Source organism: Physcomitrium patens, chromosome 21, assembly GCF_059467195.1.
Source record: "Physcomitrium patens ecotype Gransden chromosome 21, ASM5946719v1, whole genome shotgun sequence".
Taxonomy (NCBI): Eukaryota; Viridiplantae; Streptophyta; class Bryopsida; order Funariales; family Funariaceae; genus Physcomitrium; species Physcomitrium patens.
Window position 1 is genome coordinate 5,189,448 of NC_143430.1, and position 13,094 is coordinate 5,202,541.

At 51.6% G+C, this 13,094-nt stretch overlaps 4 pseudogenes across 4 annotated transcripts; 2 read left to right on the top strand and 2 right to left on the bottom strand.

Moving 5' to 3' along the window:
• Positions 1-530: 530 nt before the first annotated feature.
• Positions 531-3,122, top strand: LOC149986707 (phenylalanine ammonia-lyase pseudogene; annotated as a pseudogene). The gene has a single exon (XR_016499678.1). The product of XR_016499678.1 is annotated as a phenylalanine ammonia-lyase pseudogene (transcript).
• Positions 3,123-3,835: 713 nt separating this feature from the next.
• Positions 3,836-6,265, bottom strand: LOC149986708 (naringenin-chalcone synthase pseudogene; annotated as a pseudogene). The gene has a single exon (XR_016499682.1). The product of XR_016499682.1 is annotated as a naringenin-chalcone synthase pseudogene (transcript).
• Positions 6,266-6,871: 606 nt separating this feature from the next.
• On the top strand, positions 6,872-9,463 carry LOC149986709 (phenylalanine ammonia-lyase pseudogene; annotated as a pseudogene). The gene has a single exon (XR_016499679.1). The product of XR_016499679.1 is annotated as a phenylalanine ammonia-lyase pseudogene (transcript).
• Positions 9,464-10,176: 713 nt separating this feature from the next.
• LOC149986710 (naringenin-chalcone synthase pseudogene) lies at positions 10,177-12,606 on the bottom strand (annotated as a pseudogene). Its single transcript, XR_016499683.1, has one exon. The product of XR_016499683.1 is annotated as a naringenin-chalcone synthase pseudogene (transcript).
• Between the last annotated feature and the right edge of the window lie 488 nt (positions 12,607-13,094).

A 13,094-nucleotide genomic window follows, 5' to 3' on the forward strand; every position in this document is an offset into this window, starting at 1 on the left:
TGACCTAGTGTTGAAGTAAACGACAGGCGAACTAAATTTCAACAACCGTGTATCATGAACCAATCTGGAGGACTCTCAACCTTCATGTGGCACCAGGAGGCTCATAGGTCCAGGAAGGGCACCACTTTCAACATTTCATCGCCACCTCGGACTGTTTTCACCGCAATATACCCACCTTTTTGGACTAGGGCCAGCCGCTAGAATACCTTTCGACGGGGAACACCGCGCTCTAGCCAGAGGCATTAGTTGCATAAAGAGCATTCCCCGAATCTCATTAATCTTCACTTCGCCCTGAGGCCCACTCAAGCAGCGAATGCCGGACAGGGCCTGCATCCCACCCTTCAGCAATTGATTCACCTCCCATCTCTTGAAAGATCAGCAAAGCTTGCTACTGCTGCTTGGTTGAGATTGTTTCCTGAAGTAGGCGTTCAGGCACGACTCCGAACTCTCAGTACATCGCAGTCTTGCGTAGCTCCGCGCACCCAGTAGATCTCGACAGATAGCGTAATTGCAGGTCTTCAATACCAACAATGGCACCACGAGCTGGGGAGCTTAATGTCGTCGGATCAGGTGAGCAAATTGATGCGGCATCTTCAGACATGATGCTTGATGACAGCACATCTCCGTACTGCATTGGCCTACTCGGTAATGGAGCAGTTCATGGTGCGGATCCTCTCAACTGGGCCAAGACCGCCAAGGCCATGGAATGCAGCCACCTCGAAGAAATCAAGCGGATGGTCGACACTTACCAAAATGCCACCCAGGTCATGATCGAGGGAGCCACCCTCACTGTACCTCAGGTAGCAGCCATTGCTCGCAGACCTGACGTGCATGTCGTGCTCGATGCTGCCAATGCCAAGAGTAGAGTGGACGAGAGCTCCAACTGGGTGCTCGACAGGATCATGGGCGGAGGTGACATCTACGGCGTTACCACCGGGTTCGGAGCGACCTCTCATCGTCGCACGCAGCAAGGAGTGGAGCTCCAGCGCGAACTCATCCGCTTCCTGAATGCGGGAGTCCTCAGCAAGGGTAACTCCCTGCCATCCGAGACTGCCCGAGCGGCGATGCTAGTGCGTACCAACACGCTGATGCAGGGCTATTCTGGCATCCGCTGGGAGATCCTCCAAGCTATGGAGAAGCTACTCAACGCGCACGTCACCCCCAAGTTGCCCTTGCGGGGTACCATCACGGCATCCGGCGACCTCGTCCCCTTGTCGTATATCGCCGGCCTGCTTACCGGTCGCCCCAATTCCAAAGCCGTCACCGAGGACGGACGAGAGGTTTCCGCGCTGGAGGCCTTGCGCATCGCAGGCGTGGAGAAGCCCTTCGAGCTGGCGCCCAAGGAAGGGCTCGCCCTTGTCAACGGCACCGCAGTCGGTTCCGCCCTCGCTTCCACCGTGTGCTACGATGCCAACATCATGGTGTTGCTCGCCGAGGTTCTGTCCGCGCTCTTTTGCGAGGTAATGCAGGGCAAGCCCGAATTTGCCGACCCCCTGACTCACAAGCTGAAGCACCACCCCGGACAGATGGAAGCTGCGGCTGTCATGGAGTGGGTGCTGGACGGGAGTTCCTTCATGAAGGCTGCCGCCAAGTTCAATGAGACCGACCCCCTGCGCAAGCCCAAGCAGGACAGATACGCGCTGCGAACTTCCCCGCAGTGGCTGGGCCCTCAGGTGGAGGTCATCCGCAACGCCACCCACGCCATCGAGCGGGAGATCAACTCTGTGAACGACAATCCCATCATCGACGCTGCCAGGGGCATCGCCCTGCACGGCGGCAACTTCCAGGGCACGCCCATCGGCGTGTCTATGGACAACACGCGCCTGGCGCTGGCCGCCATCGCTAAGCTCATGTTCGCACAATTCTCCGAACTTGTGAACGACTACTACAACAACGGATTACCGTCCAATTTGAGCGGGGGACCCAACCCCAGCCTGGATTACGGCATGAAAGGGGCAGAGATCGCCATGGCCTCGTACTTATCTGAGATTAACTACCTAGCCAACCCGGTCACCACCCATGTCCAAAGCGCGGAGCAACACAACCAAGATGTGAACTCACTGGGATTGGTGTCAGCCCGCAAAACGGAGGAAGCCATGGAGATTCTCAAGCTCATGAGCGCCACCTTCTTGGTAGGCTTGTGCCAGGCTGTCGACCTGCGTCATGTCGAAGAGACCATGCAGTCGGCCGTGAAGCAAGTAGTGACACAGGTGGCCAAGAAGACGCTCTTCATGGGCAGCGACGGATCACTGCTGCCATCACGCTTCTGCGAAAAGGAACTACTGATGGTAGTGGATCGTCAGCCGGTGTTCAGCTACATCGACGATTCCACCAGTGATTCATACCCTCTAATGGAGAAACTGCGAGGGGTGCTGGTGAGCCGTGCCTTGAAGAGTGCCGACAAGGAGACCTCCAACGCAGTGTTTAGGCAGATTCCAGTGTTCGAGGCAGAGCTGAAGCTGCAGCTGAGCCGTGTGGTGCCCGCGGTGCGAGAAGCATATGACACAAAGGGACTATCCTCGGTTCCCAACAGGATTCAAGACTGTAGGACGTATCCATTATACAAGCTAGTGCGCGGAGACTTGAAGACGCAGCTCCTGTCCGGGCAGAGGACGGTGTCTCCTGGGCAAGAGATTGAGAAGGTGTTCAATGCCATTTCTGCAGGCCAATTGGTGGCTCCTTTGTTGGAATGCGTTCAAGGCTGGACAGGCACACCAGGGCCCTTCCCCGCTCGCGCCTCTTGCTAGTTGACACTGCTTCACCTCCCAATTTTGTCATCATTCTTCGATTCATCTTCTCGCGTCACATTGACGTTACAATTCATATTGTACATGAGTAGGAACTGCGTCACATTGAAGTTACACTTAATATTGTACATTAGTAGGGACTTGTAGGAGATTCTTGTGTAAATGCTTGAAGTTGAGGTTGTGTGGCGCCTTCACCCTTGACCTCTATTAAGGGCTTAAAGCATAAAGCGCTGCAATCCATGAAGAGTTTTTCAATTGCAATGCGTAGTAGTTGTGTATATATTTCCTAACTTTAGAAGTAGAAGAGGAAGAAAGGTTCCATTGTTTGCAAGCAAAAATGAAAAATGAATAAGAGTTCACTTCAGCAACAACCAAGACATTTACTTGAGTGGTCATGGATTGTTCTAATTTGTTTAGATGTCTTTGAATGTTTAGTGGAGTTTCAAGAGGATGGATGTTTAGCGATTGATGTGATGATCTTCCCTTTATTTTGTGACTTTGCTTTTGTTCTGTCCAAGCTTCCCTATTGGTGCGCCAAATGATCATGAATTTGTTCAGGTATTGGTTAATTTGAATGTTATCATTAGCACAAGATATAGTTGTTTTCAAAACTTTAAGATTAGACAAGATCATGAATTTGCTAGAAGATGATTTTAACCATATATATTATTAACCCAATGTGCTTTACACCATGCCCAAAATTTGGATATTATATTATTCCATGCCCAAGACTTGGATATTATATTGCACCATGTCCAAAATTTGGATATTCCATCACACCATGCCTAATATTTGAATTTTATGTTACACCAAGCCCAAAATGTCTTGAATACCACACCATTTAACATATTCCAACTACATTTGAATTTTGAGAATTTGGTCAAACCGGTGGAGGATTAACTTTCTCAATGACCGACAGACAACAAATCACAGTTTTCATGAATTGTTGGCTGGGGCATGCTACCATGATACCATGAGTTCAATGCAACCAACCAAATAAGAGCCAATTCCTTGCAGACTCTTCTCAGTTTCCAATGCTACAGCAAGAGATTCAAAAGTGACGAGAAACAGCTCAAAGAAACAGTGGGTAGTGTCGAACAATCGCAGCTGAATTAGAGGCTGCAAATATAAAAGCTCAAACGAACACATGGTCCGGAGATTCACCGATGAATTACATTCCTGAATTTCAGATCCATCGGCACAATGCGCACTAGACACTCCCACTTCATCTTCTTCCAACCTAAATTTTCTAAATAAGACTGTACTTCGCACCTCTGATTGCATTGTGACCATACATTGCCAAACTCCTGTCTTCCAGAAATAAATTGAGTGAACAATAAGAACGCTAGGGTAGATGCACTGCCAATTTAGCACAGCGAGAGAAATATACCCACAGGCGCCAGCTCGTTCAGGTTCTGGATACGAAACAGTGGAACCCTAGATTTTAGCGTGTGTAAAGAGCTCGCTGAAGCAAGAACGTTAGGTTGATTCGATAACCTGATTTCGCTTTTAAAATTAAGCGCGAACTCTAGCTCAGGAAGGAATACTATTGAAATTGAATTGCACACTTCTATGCTACGCTATGCAATGCAATAATATGATATGATACAAATTGGTGAGGATGGGGAGTAAAAAGGAGAGGTGGGGTGGAATCTAAGCGGAGTTGGGAGCGGCGCGGAGCACAAGCACTTCCAGTGTCAGTCCTGGTCCGAAGCCAATGAAGAATCCGAACTCGCTGCCCTCGCCCAAAGTGGACGCACCCACCTTCACAGACCTGTGCCGAATCTGATCCAACACAAACAGCACAGAGGCGCTAGACATGTTGCCAAACTCGGACAATATGTCCCTGCTCCCTTGCATCTTGTCCTTCGTCAGCTTCAGCTTCGCCTCCACCTGATCGAGAATGGCTGGACCTCCGGGATGCACCGCCCAGAACATCTCGTTCCATGCCGGTGATCCCACTGGCTTCCTGGCCTCGTTCAAAAACTTCTCGATGTTCTTGGAGATGAGCCCGGGTACATCCTTCATGAGGTGGAAGATGAGCCCTGCTTCGGTGAGATGTCCATCGATGGCTCCGTCACTCTCTGGCAAGATGGTCTCTCCAGCCCAGTGCACTTCGAACAATGGCTTCTCTACCTCAGGCTTGGGGTCGGATCCAACCACGTACACGCCGGCGCCATCGCCGAACAGAGCTGAGCCCACAAGCCCGTCCAAGTGGTTCTCGCTCGGGGCTCGGTATGTGACTGCGGTCACCTCGCTCGCTACTGCCAGCACTCTGGCGCCCTTGTTGTTTTCGGCTAGATCCTTGGCCACTCTGAGCACGGATGCACCGCCGAAACACCCGGTTTGGTACATCATGACACGCTTCACAGTGGGCTTCAGGCCGAGCAGCTTGGCCAGGGCGTGGTCGGCTCCGGGCATGTTGACGCCCGAGGTGGTGGCGAAGACGATGTGGGTAATGTCGGACTTGCGGCCGCCCCATTCCTTGATGGCCCTCTGGGCGGCCTCGGCGGCGAGCTTGGGGACCTGGACGACCACGATGTCGTGGCGGACGTTCAGGGAGGGCTCCATGTACGTGCAGATGCCTGGGTTGGCCTTGAGCACCTCCTCCGTGAGGAACATGTGGCGCTTCCTGATGCCCGACTTGTCACAGATGCGCTTGAATTTGGCCTTCAGGGCTTCCTTCTCGCCGCAATTGGTGATGTTGAAGAAGAAGTCGGGGTACTCACTCTGCAGGAACTCCGCGGGAGGCACCGCAGTGCCGATGCCTAGCACGCAGGCCGGCCCTTCAGCGCGGGGCTGGGCCCTGGGAAGCGCGGCCCTCGTAACATCCCCAGCAGAAGCCATTGGACAACCCCGGTCGATTTCCTCGCTCTAGTTCTCAATCTGTGCTGCCAAACGTATTCCGACTTTGTCTGTTTGCTAATCCTGCAACAAGAGAGGTTGTTCTACGCACCGGATCAGTTATGCTACCAGTTGGGATCTGCGGAGACACCCCACTCTCTGAGTTCGCCACGAGCTAGTTTATTTTCGTAAGTAACTTGAGTACAACGATCGGAGAGATTGCCAGAGAAATGATAGACGGTGTAGTTGGGTGGCGACTTCCGTTTTGAAGCTCGTATCGACCCTGCTATTTCATGCACAGCGTGTGCCCTTTACGAGCATCGCGATGTTGGCACTTTCATCAGGAACTTTCTGTGGAGTCATTGCTGTTGAAAGCGGTTGACCTTTTTTCTGCTTTCACCCCACCACTCTGCTACTCCATGTGTACACATGCCATCTAGAGGCGAGTTTTGAATTTCACAATTGCACGACAATTTTTGAAGTTCGCAATCGAAATTTGCACAGAACTCATGGTCTTGACTTGGCCCTTTGAAATCTTATATTTTGGTCAGTTTTGACATCAGCGAAACGATCCACTCCAGCAGACCAGCGTGACTGGGAGACTCTGAGAGTCAGGCTGAAGACCACGAAGAATCGCAGCGCCTTCGTCTTTCCAAACAAGAACACGCGTCCGACTTTCCTCCAATAGAAACTGGGTCCACCCCAGAGAACCTGCGAATCACCGACAAGAACATGAGGGGAATTGTAGTTTGACCTAGTGTTGAAGTAAACGACAGGCGAACTAAATTTCAACAACCGTGTATCATGAACCAATCTGGAGGACTCTCAACCTTCATGTGGCACCAGGAGGCTCATAGGTCCAGGAAGGGCACCACTTTCAACATTTCATCGCCACCTCGGACTGTTTTCACCGCAATATACCCACCTTTTTGGACTAGGGCCAGCCGCTAGAATACCTTTCGACGGGGAACACCGCGCTCTAGCCAGAGGCATTAGTTGCATAAAGAGCATTCCCCGAATCTCATTAATCTTCACTTCGCCCTGAGGCCCACTCAAGCAGCGAATGCCGGACAGGGCCTGCATCCCACCCTTCAGCAATTGATTCACCTCCCATCTCTTGAAAGATCAGCAAAGCTTGCTACTGCTGCTTGGTTGAGATTGTTTCCTGAAGTAGGCGTTCAGGCACGACTCCGAACTCTCAGTACATCGCAGTCTTGCGTAGCTCCGCGCACCCAGTAGATCTCGACAGATAGCGTAATTGCAGGTCTTCAATACCAACAATGGCACCACGAGCTGGGGAGCTTAATGTCGTCGGATCAGGTGAGCAAATTGATGCGGCATCTTCAGACATGATGCTTGATGACAGCACATCTCCGTACTGCATTGGCCTACTCGGTAATGGAGCAGTTCATGGTGCGGATCCTCTCAACTGGGCCAAGACCGCCAAGGCCATGGAATGCAGCCACCTCGAAGAAATCAAGCGGATGGTCGACACTTACCAAAATGCCACCCAGGTCATGATCGAGGGAGCCACCCTCACTGTACCTCAGGTAGCAGCCATTGCTCGCAGACCTGACGTGCATGTCGTGCTCGATGCTGCCAATGCCAAGAGTAGAGTGGACGAGAGCTCCAACTGGGTGCTCGACAGGATCATGGGCGGAGGTGACATCTACGGCGTTACCACCGGGTTCGGAGCGACCTCTCATCGTCGCACGCAGCAAGGAGTGGAGCTCCAGCGCGAACTCATCCGCTTCCTGAATGCGGGAGTCCTCAGCAAGGGTAACTCCCTGCCATCCGAGACTGCCCGAGCGGCGATGCTAGTGCGTACCAACACGCTGATGCAGGGCTATTCTGGCATCCGCTGGGAGATCCTCCAAGCTATGGAGAAGCTACTCAACGCGCACGTCACCCCCAAGTTGCCCTTGCGGGGTACCATCACGGCATCCGGCGACCTCGTCCCCTTGTCGTATATCGCCGGCCTGCTTACCGGTCGCCCCAATTCCAAAGCCGTCACCGAGGACGGACGAGAGGTTTCCGCGCTGGAGGCCTTGCGCATCGCAGGCGTGGAGAAGCCCTTCGAGCTGGCGCCCAAGGAAGGGCTCGCCCTTGTCAACGGCACCGCAGTCGGTTCCGCCCTCGCTTCCACCGTGTGCTACGATGCCAACATCATGGTGTTGCTCGCCGAGGTTCTGTCCGCGCTCTTTTGCGAGGTAATGCAGGGCAAGCCCGAATTTGCCGACCCCCTGACTCACAAGCTGAAGCACCACCCCGGACAGATGGAAGCTGCGGCTGTCATGGAGTGGGTGCTGGACGGGAGTTCCTTCATGAAGGCTGCCGCCAAGTTCAATGAGACCGACCCCCTGCGCAAGCCCAAGCAGGACAGATACGCGCTGCGAACTTCCCCGCAGTGGCTGGGCCCTCAGGTGGAGGTCATCCGCAACGCCACCCACGCCATCGAGCGGGAGATCAACTCTGTGAACGACAATCCCATCATCGACGCTGCCAGGGGCATCGCCCTGCACGGCGGCAACTTCCAGGGCACGCCCATCGGCGTGTCTATGGACAACACGCGCCTGGCGCTGGCCGCCATCGCTAAGCTCATGTTCGCACAATTCTCCGAACTTGTGAACGACTACTACAACAACGGATTACCGTCCAATTTGAGCGGGGGACCCAACCCCAGCCTGGATTACGGCATGAAAGGGGCAGAGATCGCCATGGCCTCGTACTTATCTGAGATTAACTACCTAGCCAACCCGGTCACCACCCATGTCCAAAGCGCGGAGCAACACAACCAAGATGTGAACTCACTGGGATTGGTGTCAGCCCGCAAAACGGAGGAAGCCATGGAGATTCTCAAGCTCATGAGCGCCACCTTCTTGGTAGGCTTGTGCCAGGCTGTCGACCTGCGTCATGTCGAAGAGACCATGCAGTCGGCCGTGAAGCAAGTAGTGACACAGGTGGCCAAGAAGACGCTCTTCATGGGCAGCGACGGATCACTGCTGCCATCACGCTTCTGCGAAAAGGAACTACTGATGGTAGTGGATCGTCAGCCGGTGTTCAGCTACATCGACGATTCCACCAGTGATTCATACCCTCTAATGGAGAAACTGCGAGGGGTGCTGGTGAGCCGTGCCTTGAAGAGTGCCGACAAGGAGACCTCCAACGCAGTGTTTAGGCAGATTCCAGTGTTCGAGGCAGAGCTGAAGCTGCAGCTGAGCCGTGTGGTGCCCGCGGTGCGAGAAGCATATGACACAAAGGGACTATCCTCGGTTCCCAACAGGATTCAAGACTGTAGGACGTATCCATTATACAAGCTAGTGCGCGGAGACTTGAAGACGCAGCTCCTGTCCGGGCAGAGGACGGTGTCTCCTGGGCAAGAGATTGAGAAGGTGTTCAATGCCATTTCTGCAGGCCAATTGGTGGCTCCTTTGTTGGAATGCGTTCAAGGCTGGACAGGCACACCAGGGCCCTTCCCCGCTCGCGCCTCTTGCTAGTTGACACTGCTTCACCTCCCAATTTTGTCATCATTCTTCGATTCATCTTCTCGCGTCACATTGACGTTACAATTCATATTGTACATGAGTAGGAACTGCGTCACATTGAAGTTACACTTAATATTGTACATTAGTAGGGACTTGTAGGAGATTCTTGTGTAAATGCTTGAAGTTGAGGTTGTGTGGCGCCTTCACCCTTGACCTCTATTAAGGGCTTAAAGCATAAAGCGCTGCAATCCATGAAGAGTTTTTCAATTGCAATGCGTAGTAGTTGTGTATATATTTCCTAACTTTAGAAGTAGAAGAGGAAGAAAGGTTCCATTGTTTGCAAGCAAAAATGAAAAATGAATAAGAGTTCACTTCAGCAACAACCAAGACATTTACTTGAGTGGTCATGGATTGTTCTAATTTGTTTAGATGTCTTTGAATGTTTAGTGGAGTTTCAAGAGGATGGATGTTTAGCGATTGATGTGATGATCTTCCCTTTATTTTGTGACTTTGCTTTTGTTCTGTCCAAGCTTCCCTATTGGTGCGCCAAATGATCATGAATTTGTTCAGGTATTGGTTAATTTGAATGTTATCATTAGCACAAGATATAGTTGTTTTCAAAACTTTAAGATTAGACAAGATCATGAATTTGCTAGAAGATGATTTTAACCATATATATTATTAACCCAATGTGCTTTACACCATGCCCAAAATTTGGATATTATATTATTCCATGCCCAAGACTTGGATATTATATTGCACCATGTCCAAAATTTGGATATTCCATCACACCATGCCTAATATTTGAATTTTATGTTACACCAAGCCCAAAATGTCTTGAATACCACACCATTTAACATATTCCAACTACATTTGAATTTTGAGAATTTGGTCAAACCGGTGGAGGATTAACTTTCTCAATGACCGACAGACAACAAATCACAGTTTTCATGAATTGTTGGCTGGGGCATGCTACCATGATACCATGAGTTCAATGCAACCAACCAAATAAGAGCCAATTCCTTGCAGACTCTTCTCAGTTTCCAATGCTACAGCAAGAGATTCAAAAGTGACGAGAAACAGCTCAAAGAAACAGTGGGTAGTGTCGAACAATCGCAGCTGAATTAGAGGCTGCAAATATAAAAGCTCAAACGAACACATGGTCCGGAGATTCACCGATGAATTACATTCCTGAATTTCAGATCCATCGGCACAATGCGCACTAGACACTCCCACTTCATCTTCTTCCAACCTAAATTTTCTAAATAAGACTGTACTTCGCACCTCTGATTGCATTGTGACCATACATTGCCAAACTCCTGTCTTCCAGAAATAAATTGAGTGAACAATAAGAACGCTAGAGTAGATGCACTGCCAATTTAGCACAGCGAGAGAAATATACCCACAGGCGCCAGCTCGTTCAGGTTCTGGATACGAAACAGTGGAACCCTAGATTTTAGCGTGTGTAAAGAGCTCGCTGAAGCAAGAACGTTAGGTTGATTCGATAACCTGATTTCGCTTTTAAAATTAAGCGCGAACTCTAGCTCAGGAAGGAATACTATTGAAATTGAATTGCACACTTCTATGCTACGCTATGCAATGCAATAATATGATATGATACAAATTGGTGAGGATGGGGAGTAAAAAGGAGAGGTGGGGTGGAATCTAAGCGGAGTTGGGAGCGGCGCGGAGCACAAGCACTTCCAGTGTCAGTCCTGGTCCGAAGCCAATGAAGAATCCGAACTCGCTGCCCTCGCCCAAAGTGGACGCACCCACCTTCACAGACCTGTGCCGAATCTGATCCAACACAAACAGCACAGAGGCGCTAGACATGTTGCCAAACTCGGACAATATGTCCCTGCTCCCTTGCATCTTGTCCTTCGTCAGCTTCAGCTTCGCCTCCACCTGATCGAGAATGGCTGGACCTCCGGGATGCACCGCCCAGAACATCTCGTTCCATGCCGGTGATCCCACTGGCTTCCTGGCCTCGTTCAAAAACTTCTCGATGTTCTTGGAGATGAGCCCGGGTACATCCTTCATGAGGTGGAAGATGAGCCCTGCTTCGGTGAGATGTCCATCGATGGCTCCGTCACTCTCTGGCAAGATGGTCTCTCCAGCCCAGTGCACTTCGAACAATGGCTTCTCTACCTCAGGCTTGGGGTCGGATCCAACCACGTACACGCCGGCGCCATCGCCGAACAGAGCTGAGCCCACAAGCCCGTCCAAGTGGTTCTCGCTCGGGGCTCGGTATGTGACTGCGGTCACCTCGCTCGCTACTGCCAGCACTCTGGCGCCCTTGTTGTTTTCGGCTAGATCCTTGGCCACTCTGAGCACGGATGCACCGCCGAAACACCCGGTTTGGTACATCATGACACGCTTCACAGTGGGCTTCAGGCCGAGCAGCTTGGCCAGGGCGTGGTCGGCTCCGGGCATGTTGACGCCCGAGGTGGTGGCGAAGACGATGTGGGTAATGTCGGACTTGCGGCCGCCCCATTCCTTGATGGCCCTCTGGGCGGCCTCGGCGGCGAGCTTGGGGACCTGGACGACCACGATGTCGTGGCGGACGTTCAGGGAGGGCTCCATGTACGTGCAGATGCCTGGGTTGGCCTTGAGCACCTCCTCCGTGAGGAACATGTGGCGCTTCCTGATGCCCGACTTGTCACAGATGCGCTTGAATTTGGCCTTCAGGGCTTCCTTCTCGCCGCAATTGGTGATGTTGAAGAAGAAGTCGGGGTACTCACTCTGCAGGAACTCCGCGGGAGGCACCGCAGTGCCGATGCCTAGCACGCAGGCCGGCCCTTCAGCGCGGGGCTGGGCCCTGGGAAGCGCGGCCCTCGTAACATCCCCAGCAGAAGCCATTGGACAACCCCGGTCGATTTCCTCGCTCTAGTTCTCAATCTGTGCTGCCAAACGTATTCCGACTTTGTCTGTTTGCTAATCCTGCAACAAGAGAGGTTGTTCTACGCACCGGATCAGTTATGCTACCAGTTGGGATCTGCGGAGACACCCCACTCTCTGAGTTCGCCACGAGCTAGTTTATTTTCGTAAGTAACTTGAGTACAACGATCGGAGAGATTGCCAGAGAAATGATAGACGGTGTAGTTGGGTGGCGACTTCCGTTTTGAAGCTCGTATCGACCCTGCTATTTCATGCACAGCGTGTGCCCTTTACGAGCATCGCGATGTTGGCACTTTCATCAGGAACTTTCTGTGGAGTCATTGCTGTTGAAAGCGGTTGACCTTTTTTCTGCTTTCACCCCACCACTCTGCTACTCCATGTGTACACATGCCATCTAGAGGCGAGTTTTGAATTTCACAATTGCACGACAATTTTTGAAGTTCGCAATCGAAATTTGCACAGAACTCATGGTCTTGACTTGGCCCTTTGAAATCTTATATTTTGGTCAGTTTTGACATCAGCGAAACGATCCACTCCAGCAGACCAGCGTGACTGGGAGACTCTGAGAGTCAGGCTGAAGACCACGAAGAATCGCAGCGCCTTCGTCTTTCCAAACAAGAACACGCGTCCGACTTTCCTCCAATAGAAACTGGGTCCACCCCAGAGAACCTGCGAATCACCGACAAGAACATGAGGGGAATTGTAGTTTGACCTAGTGTTGAAGTAAACGACAGGCGAACTAAATTTCAACAACCGTGTATCATGAACCAATCTGGAGGACTCTCAACCTTCATGTGGCACCAGGAGGCTCATAGGTCCAGGAAGGGCACCACTTTCAACATTTCATCGCCACCTCGGACTGTTTTCACCGCAATATACCCACCTTTTTGGACTAGGGCCAGCCGCTAGAATACCTTTCGACGGGGAACACCGCGCTCTAGCCAGAGGCATTAGTTGCATAAAGAGCATTCCCCGAATCTCATTAATCTTCACTTCGCCCTGAGGCCCACTCAAGCAGCGAATGCCGGACAGGGCCTGCATCCCACCCTTCAGCAATTGATTCACCTCCCATCTCTTGAAAGATCAGCAAAGCTTGCTACTGCTGCTTGGTTGAGATTGT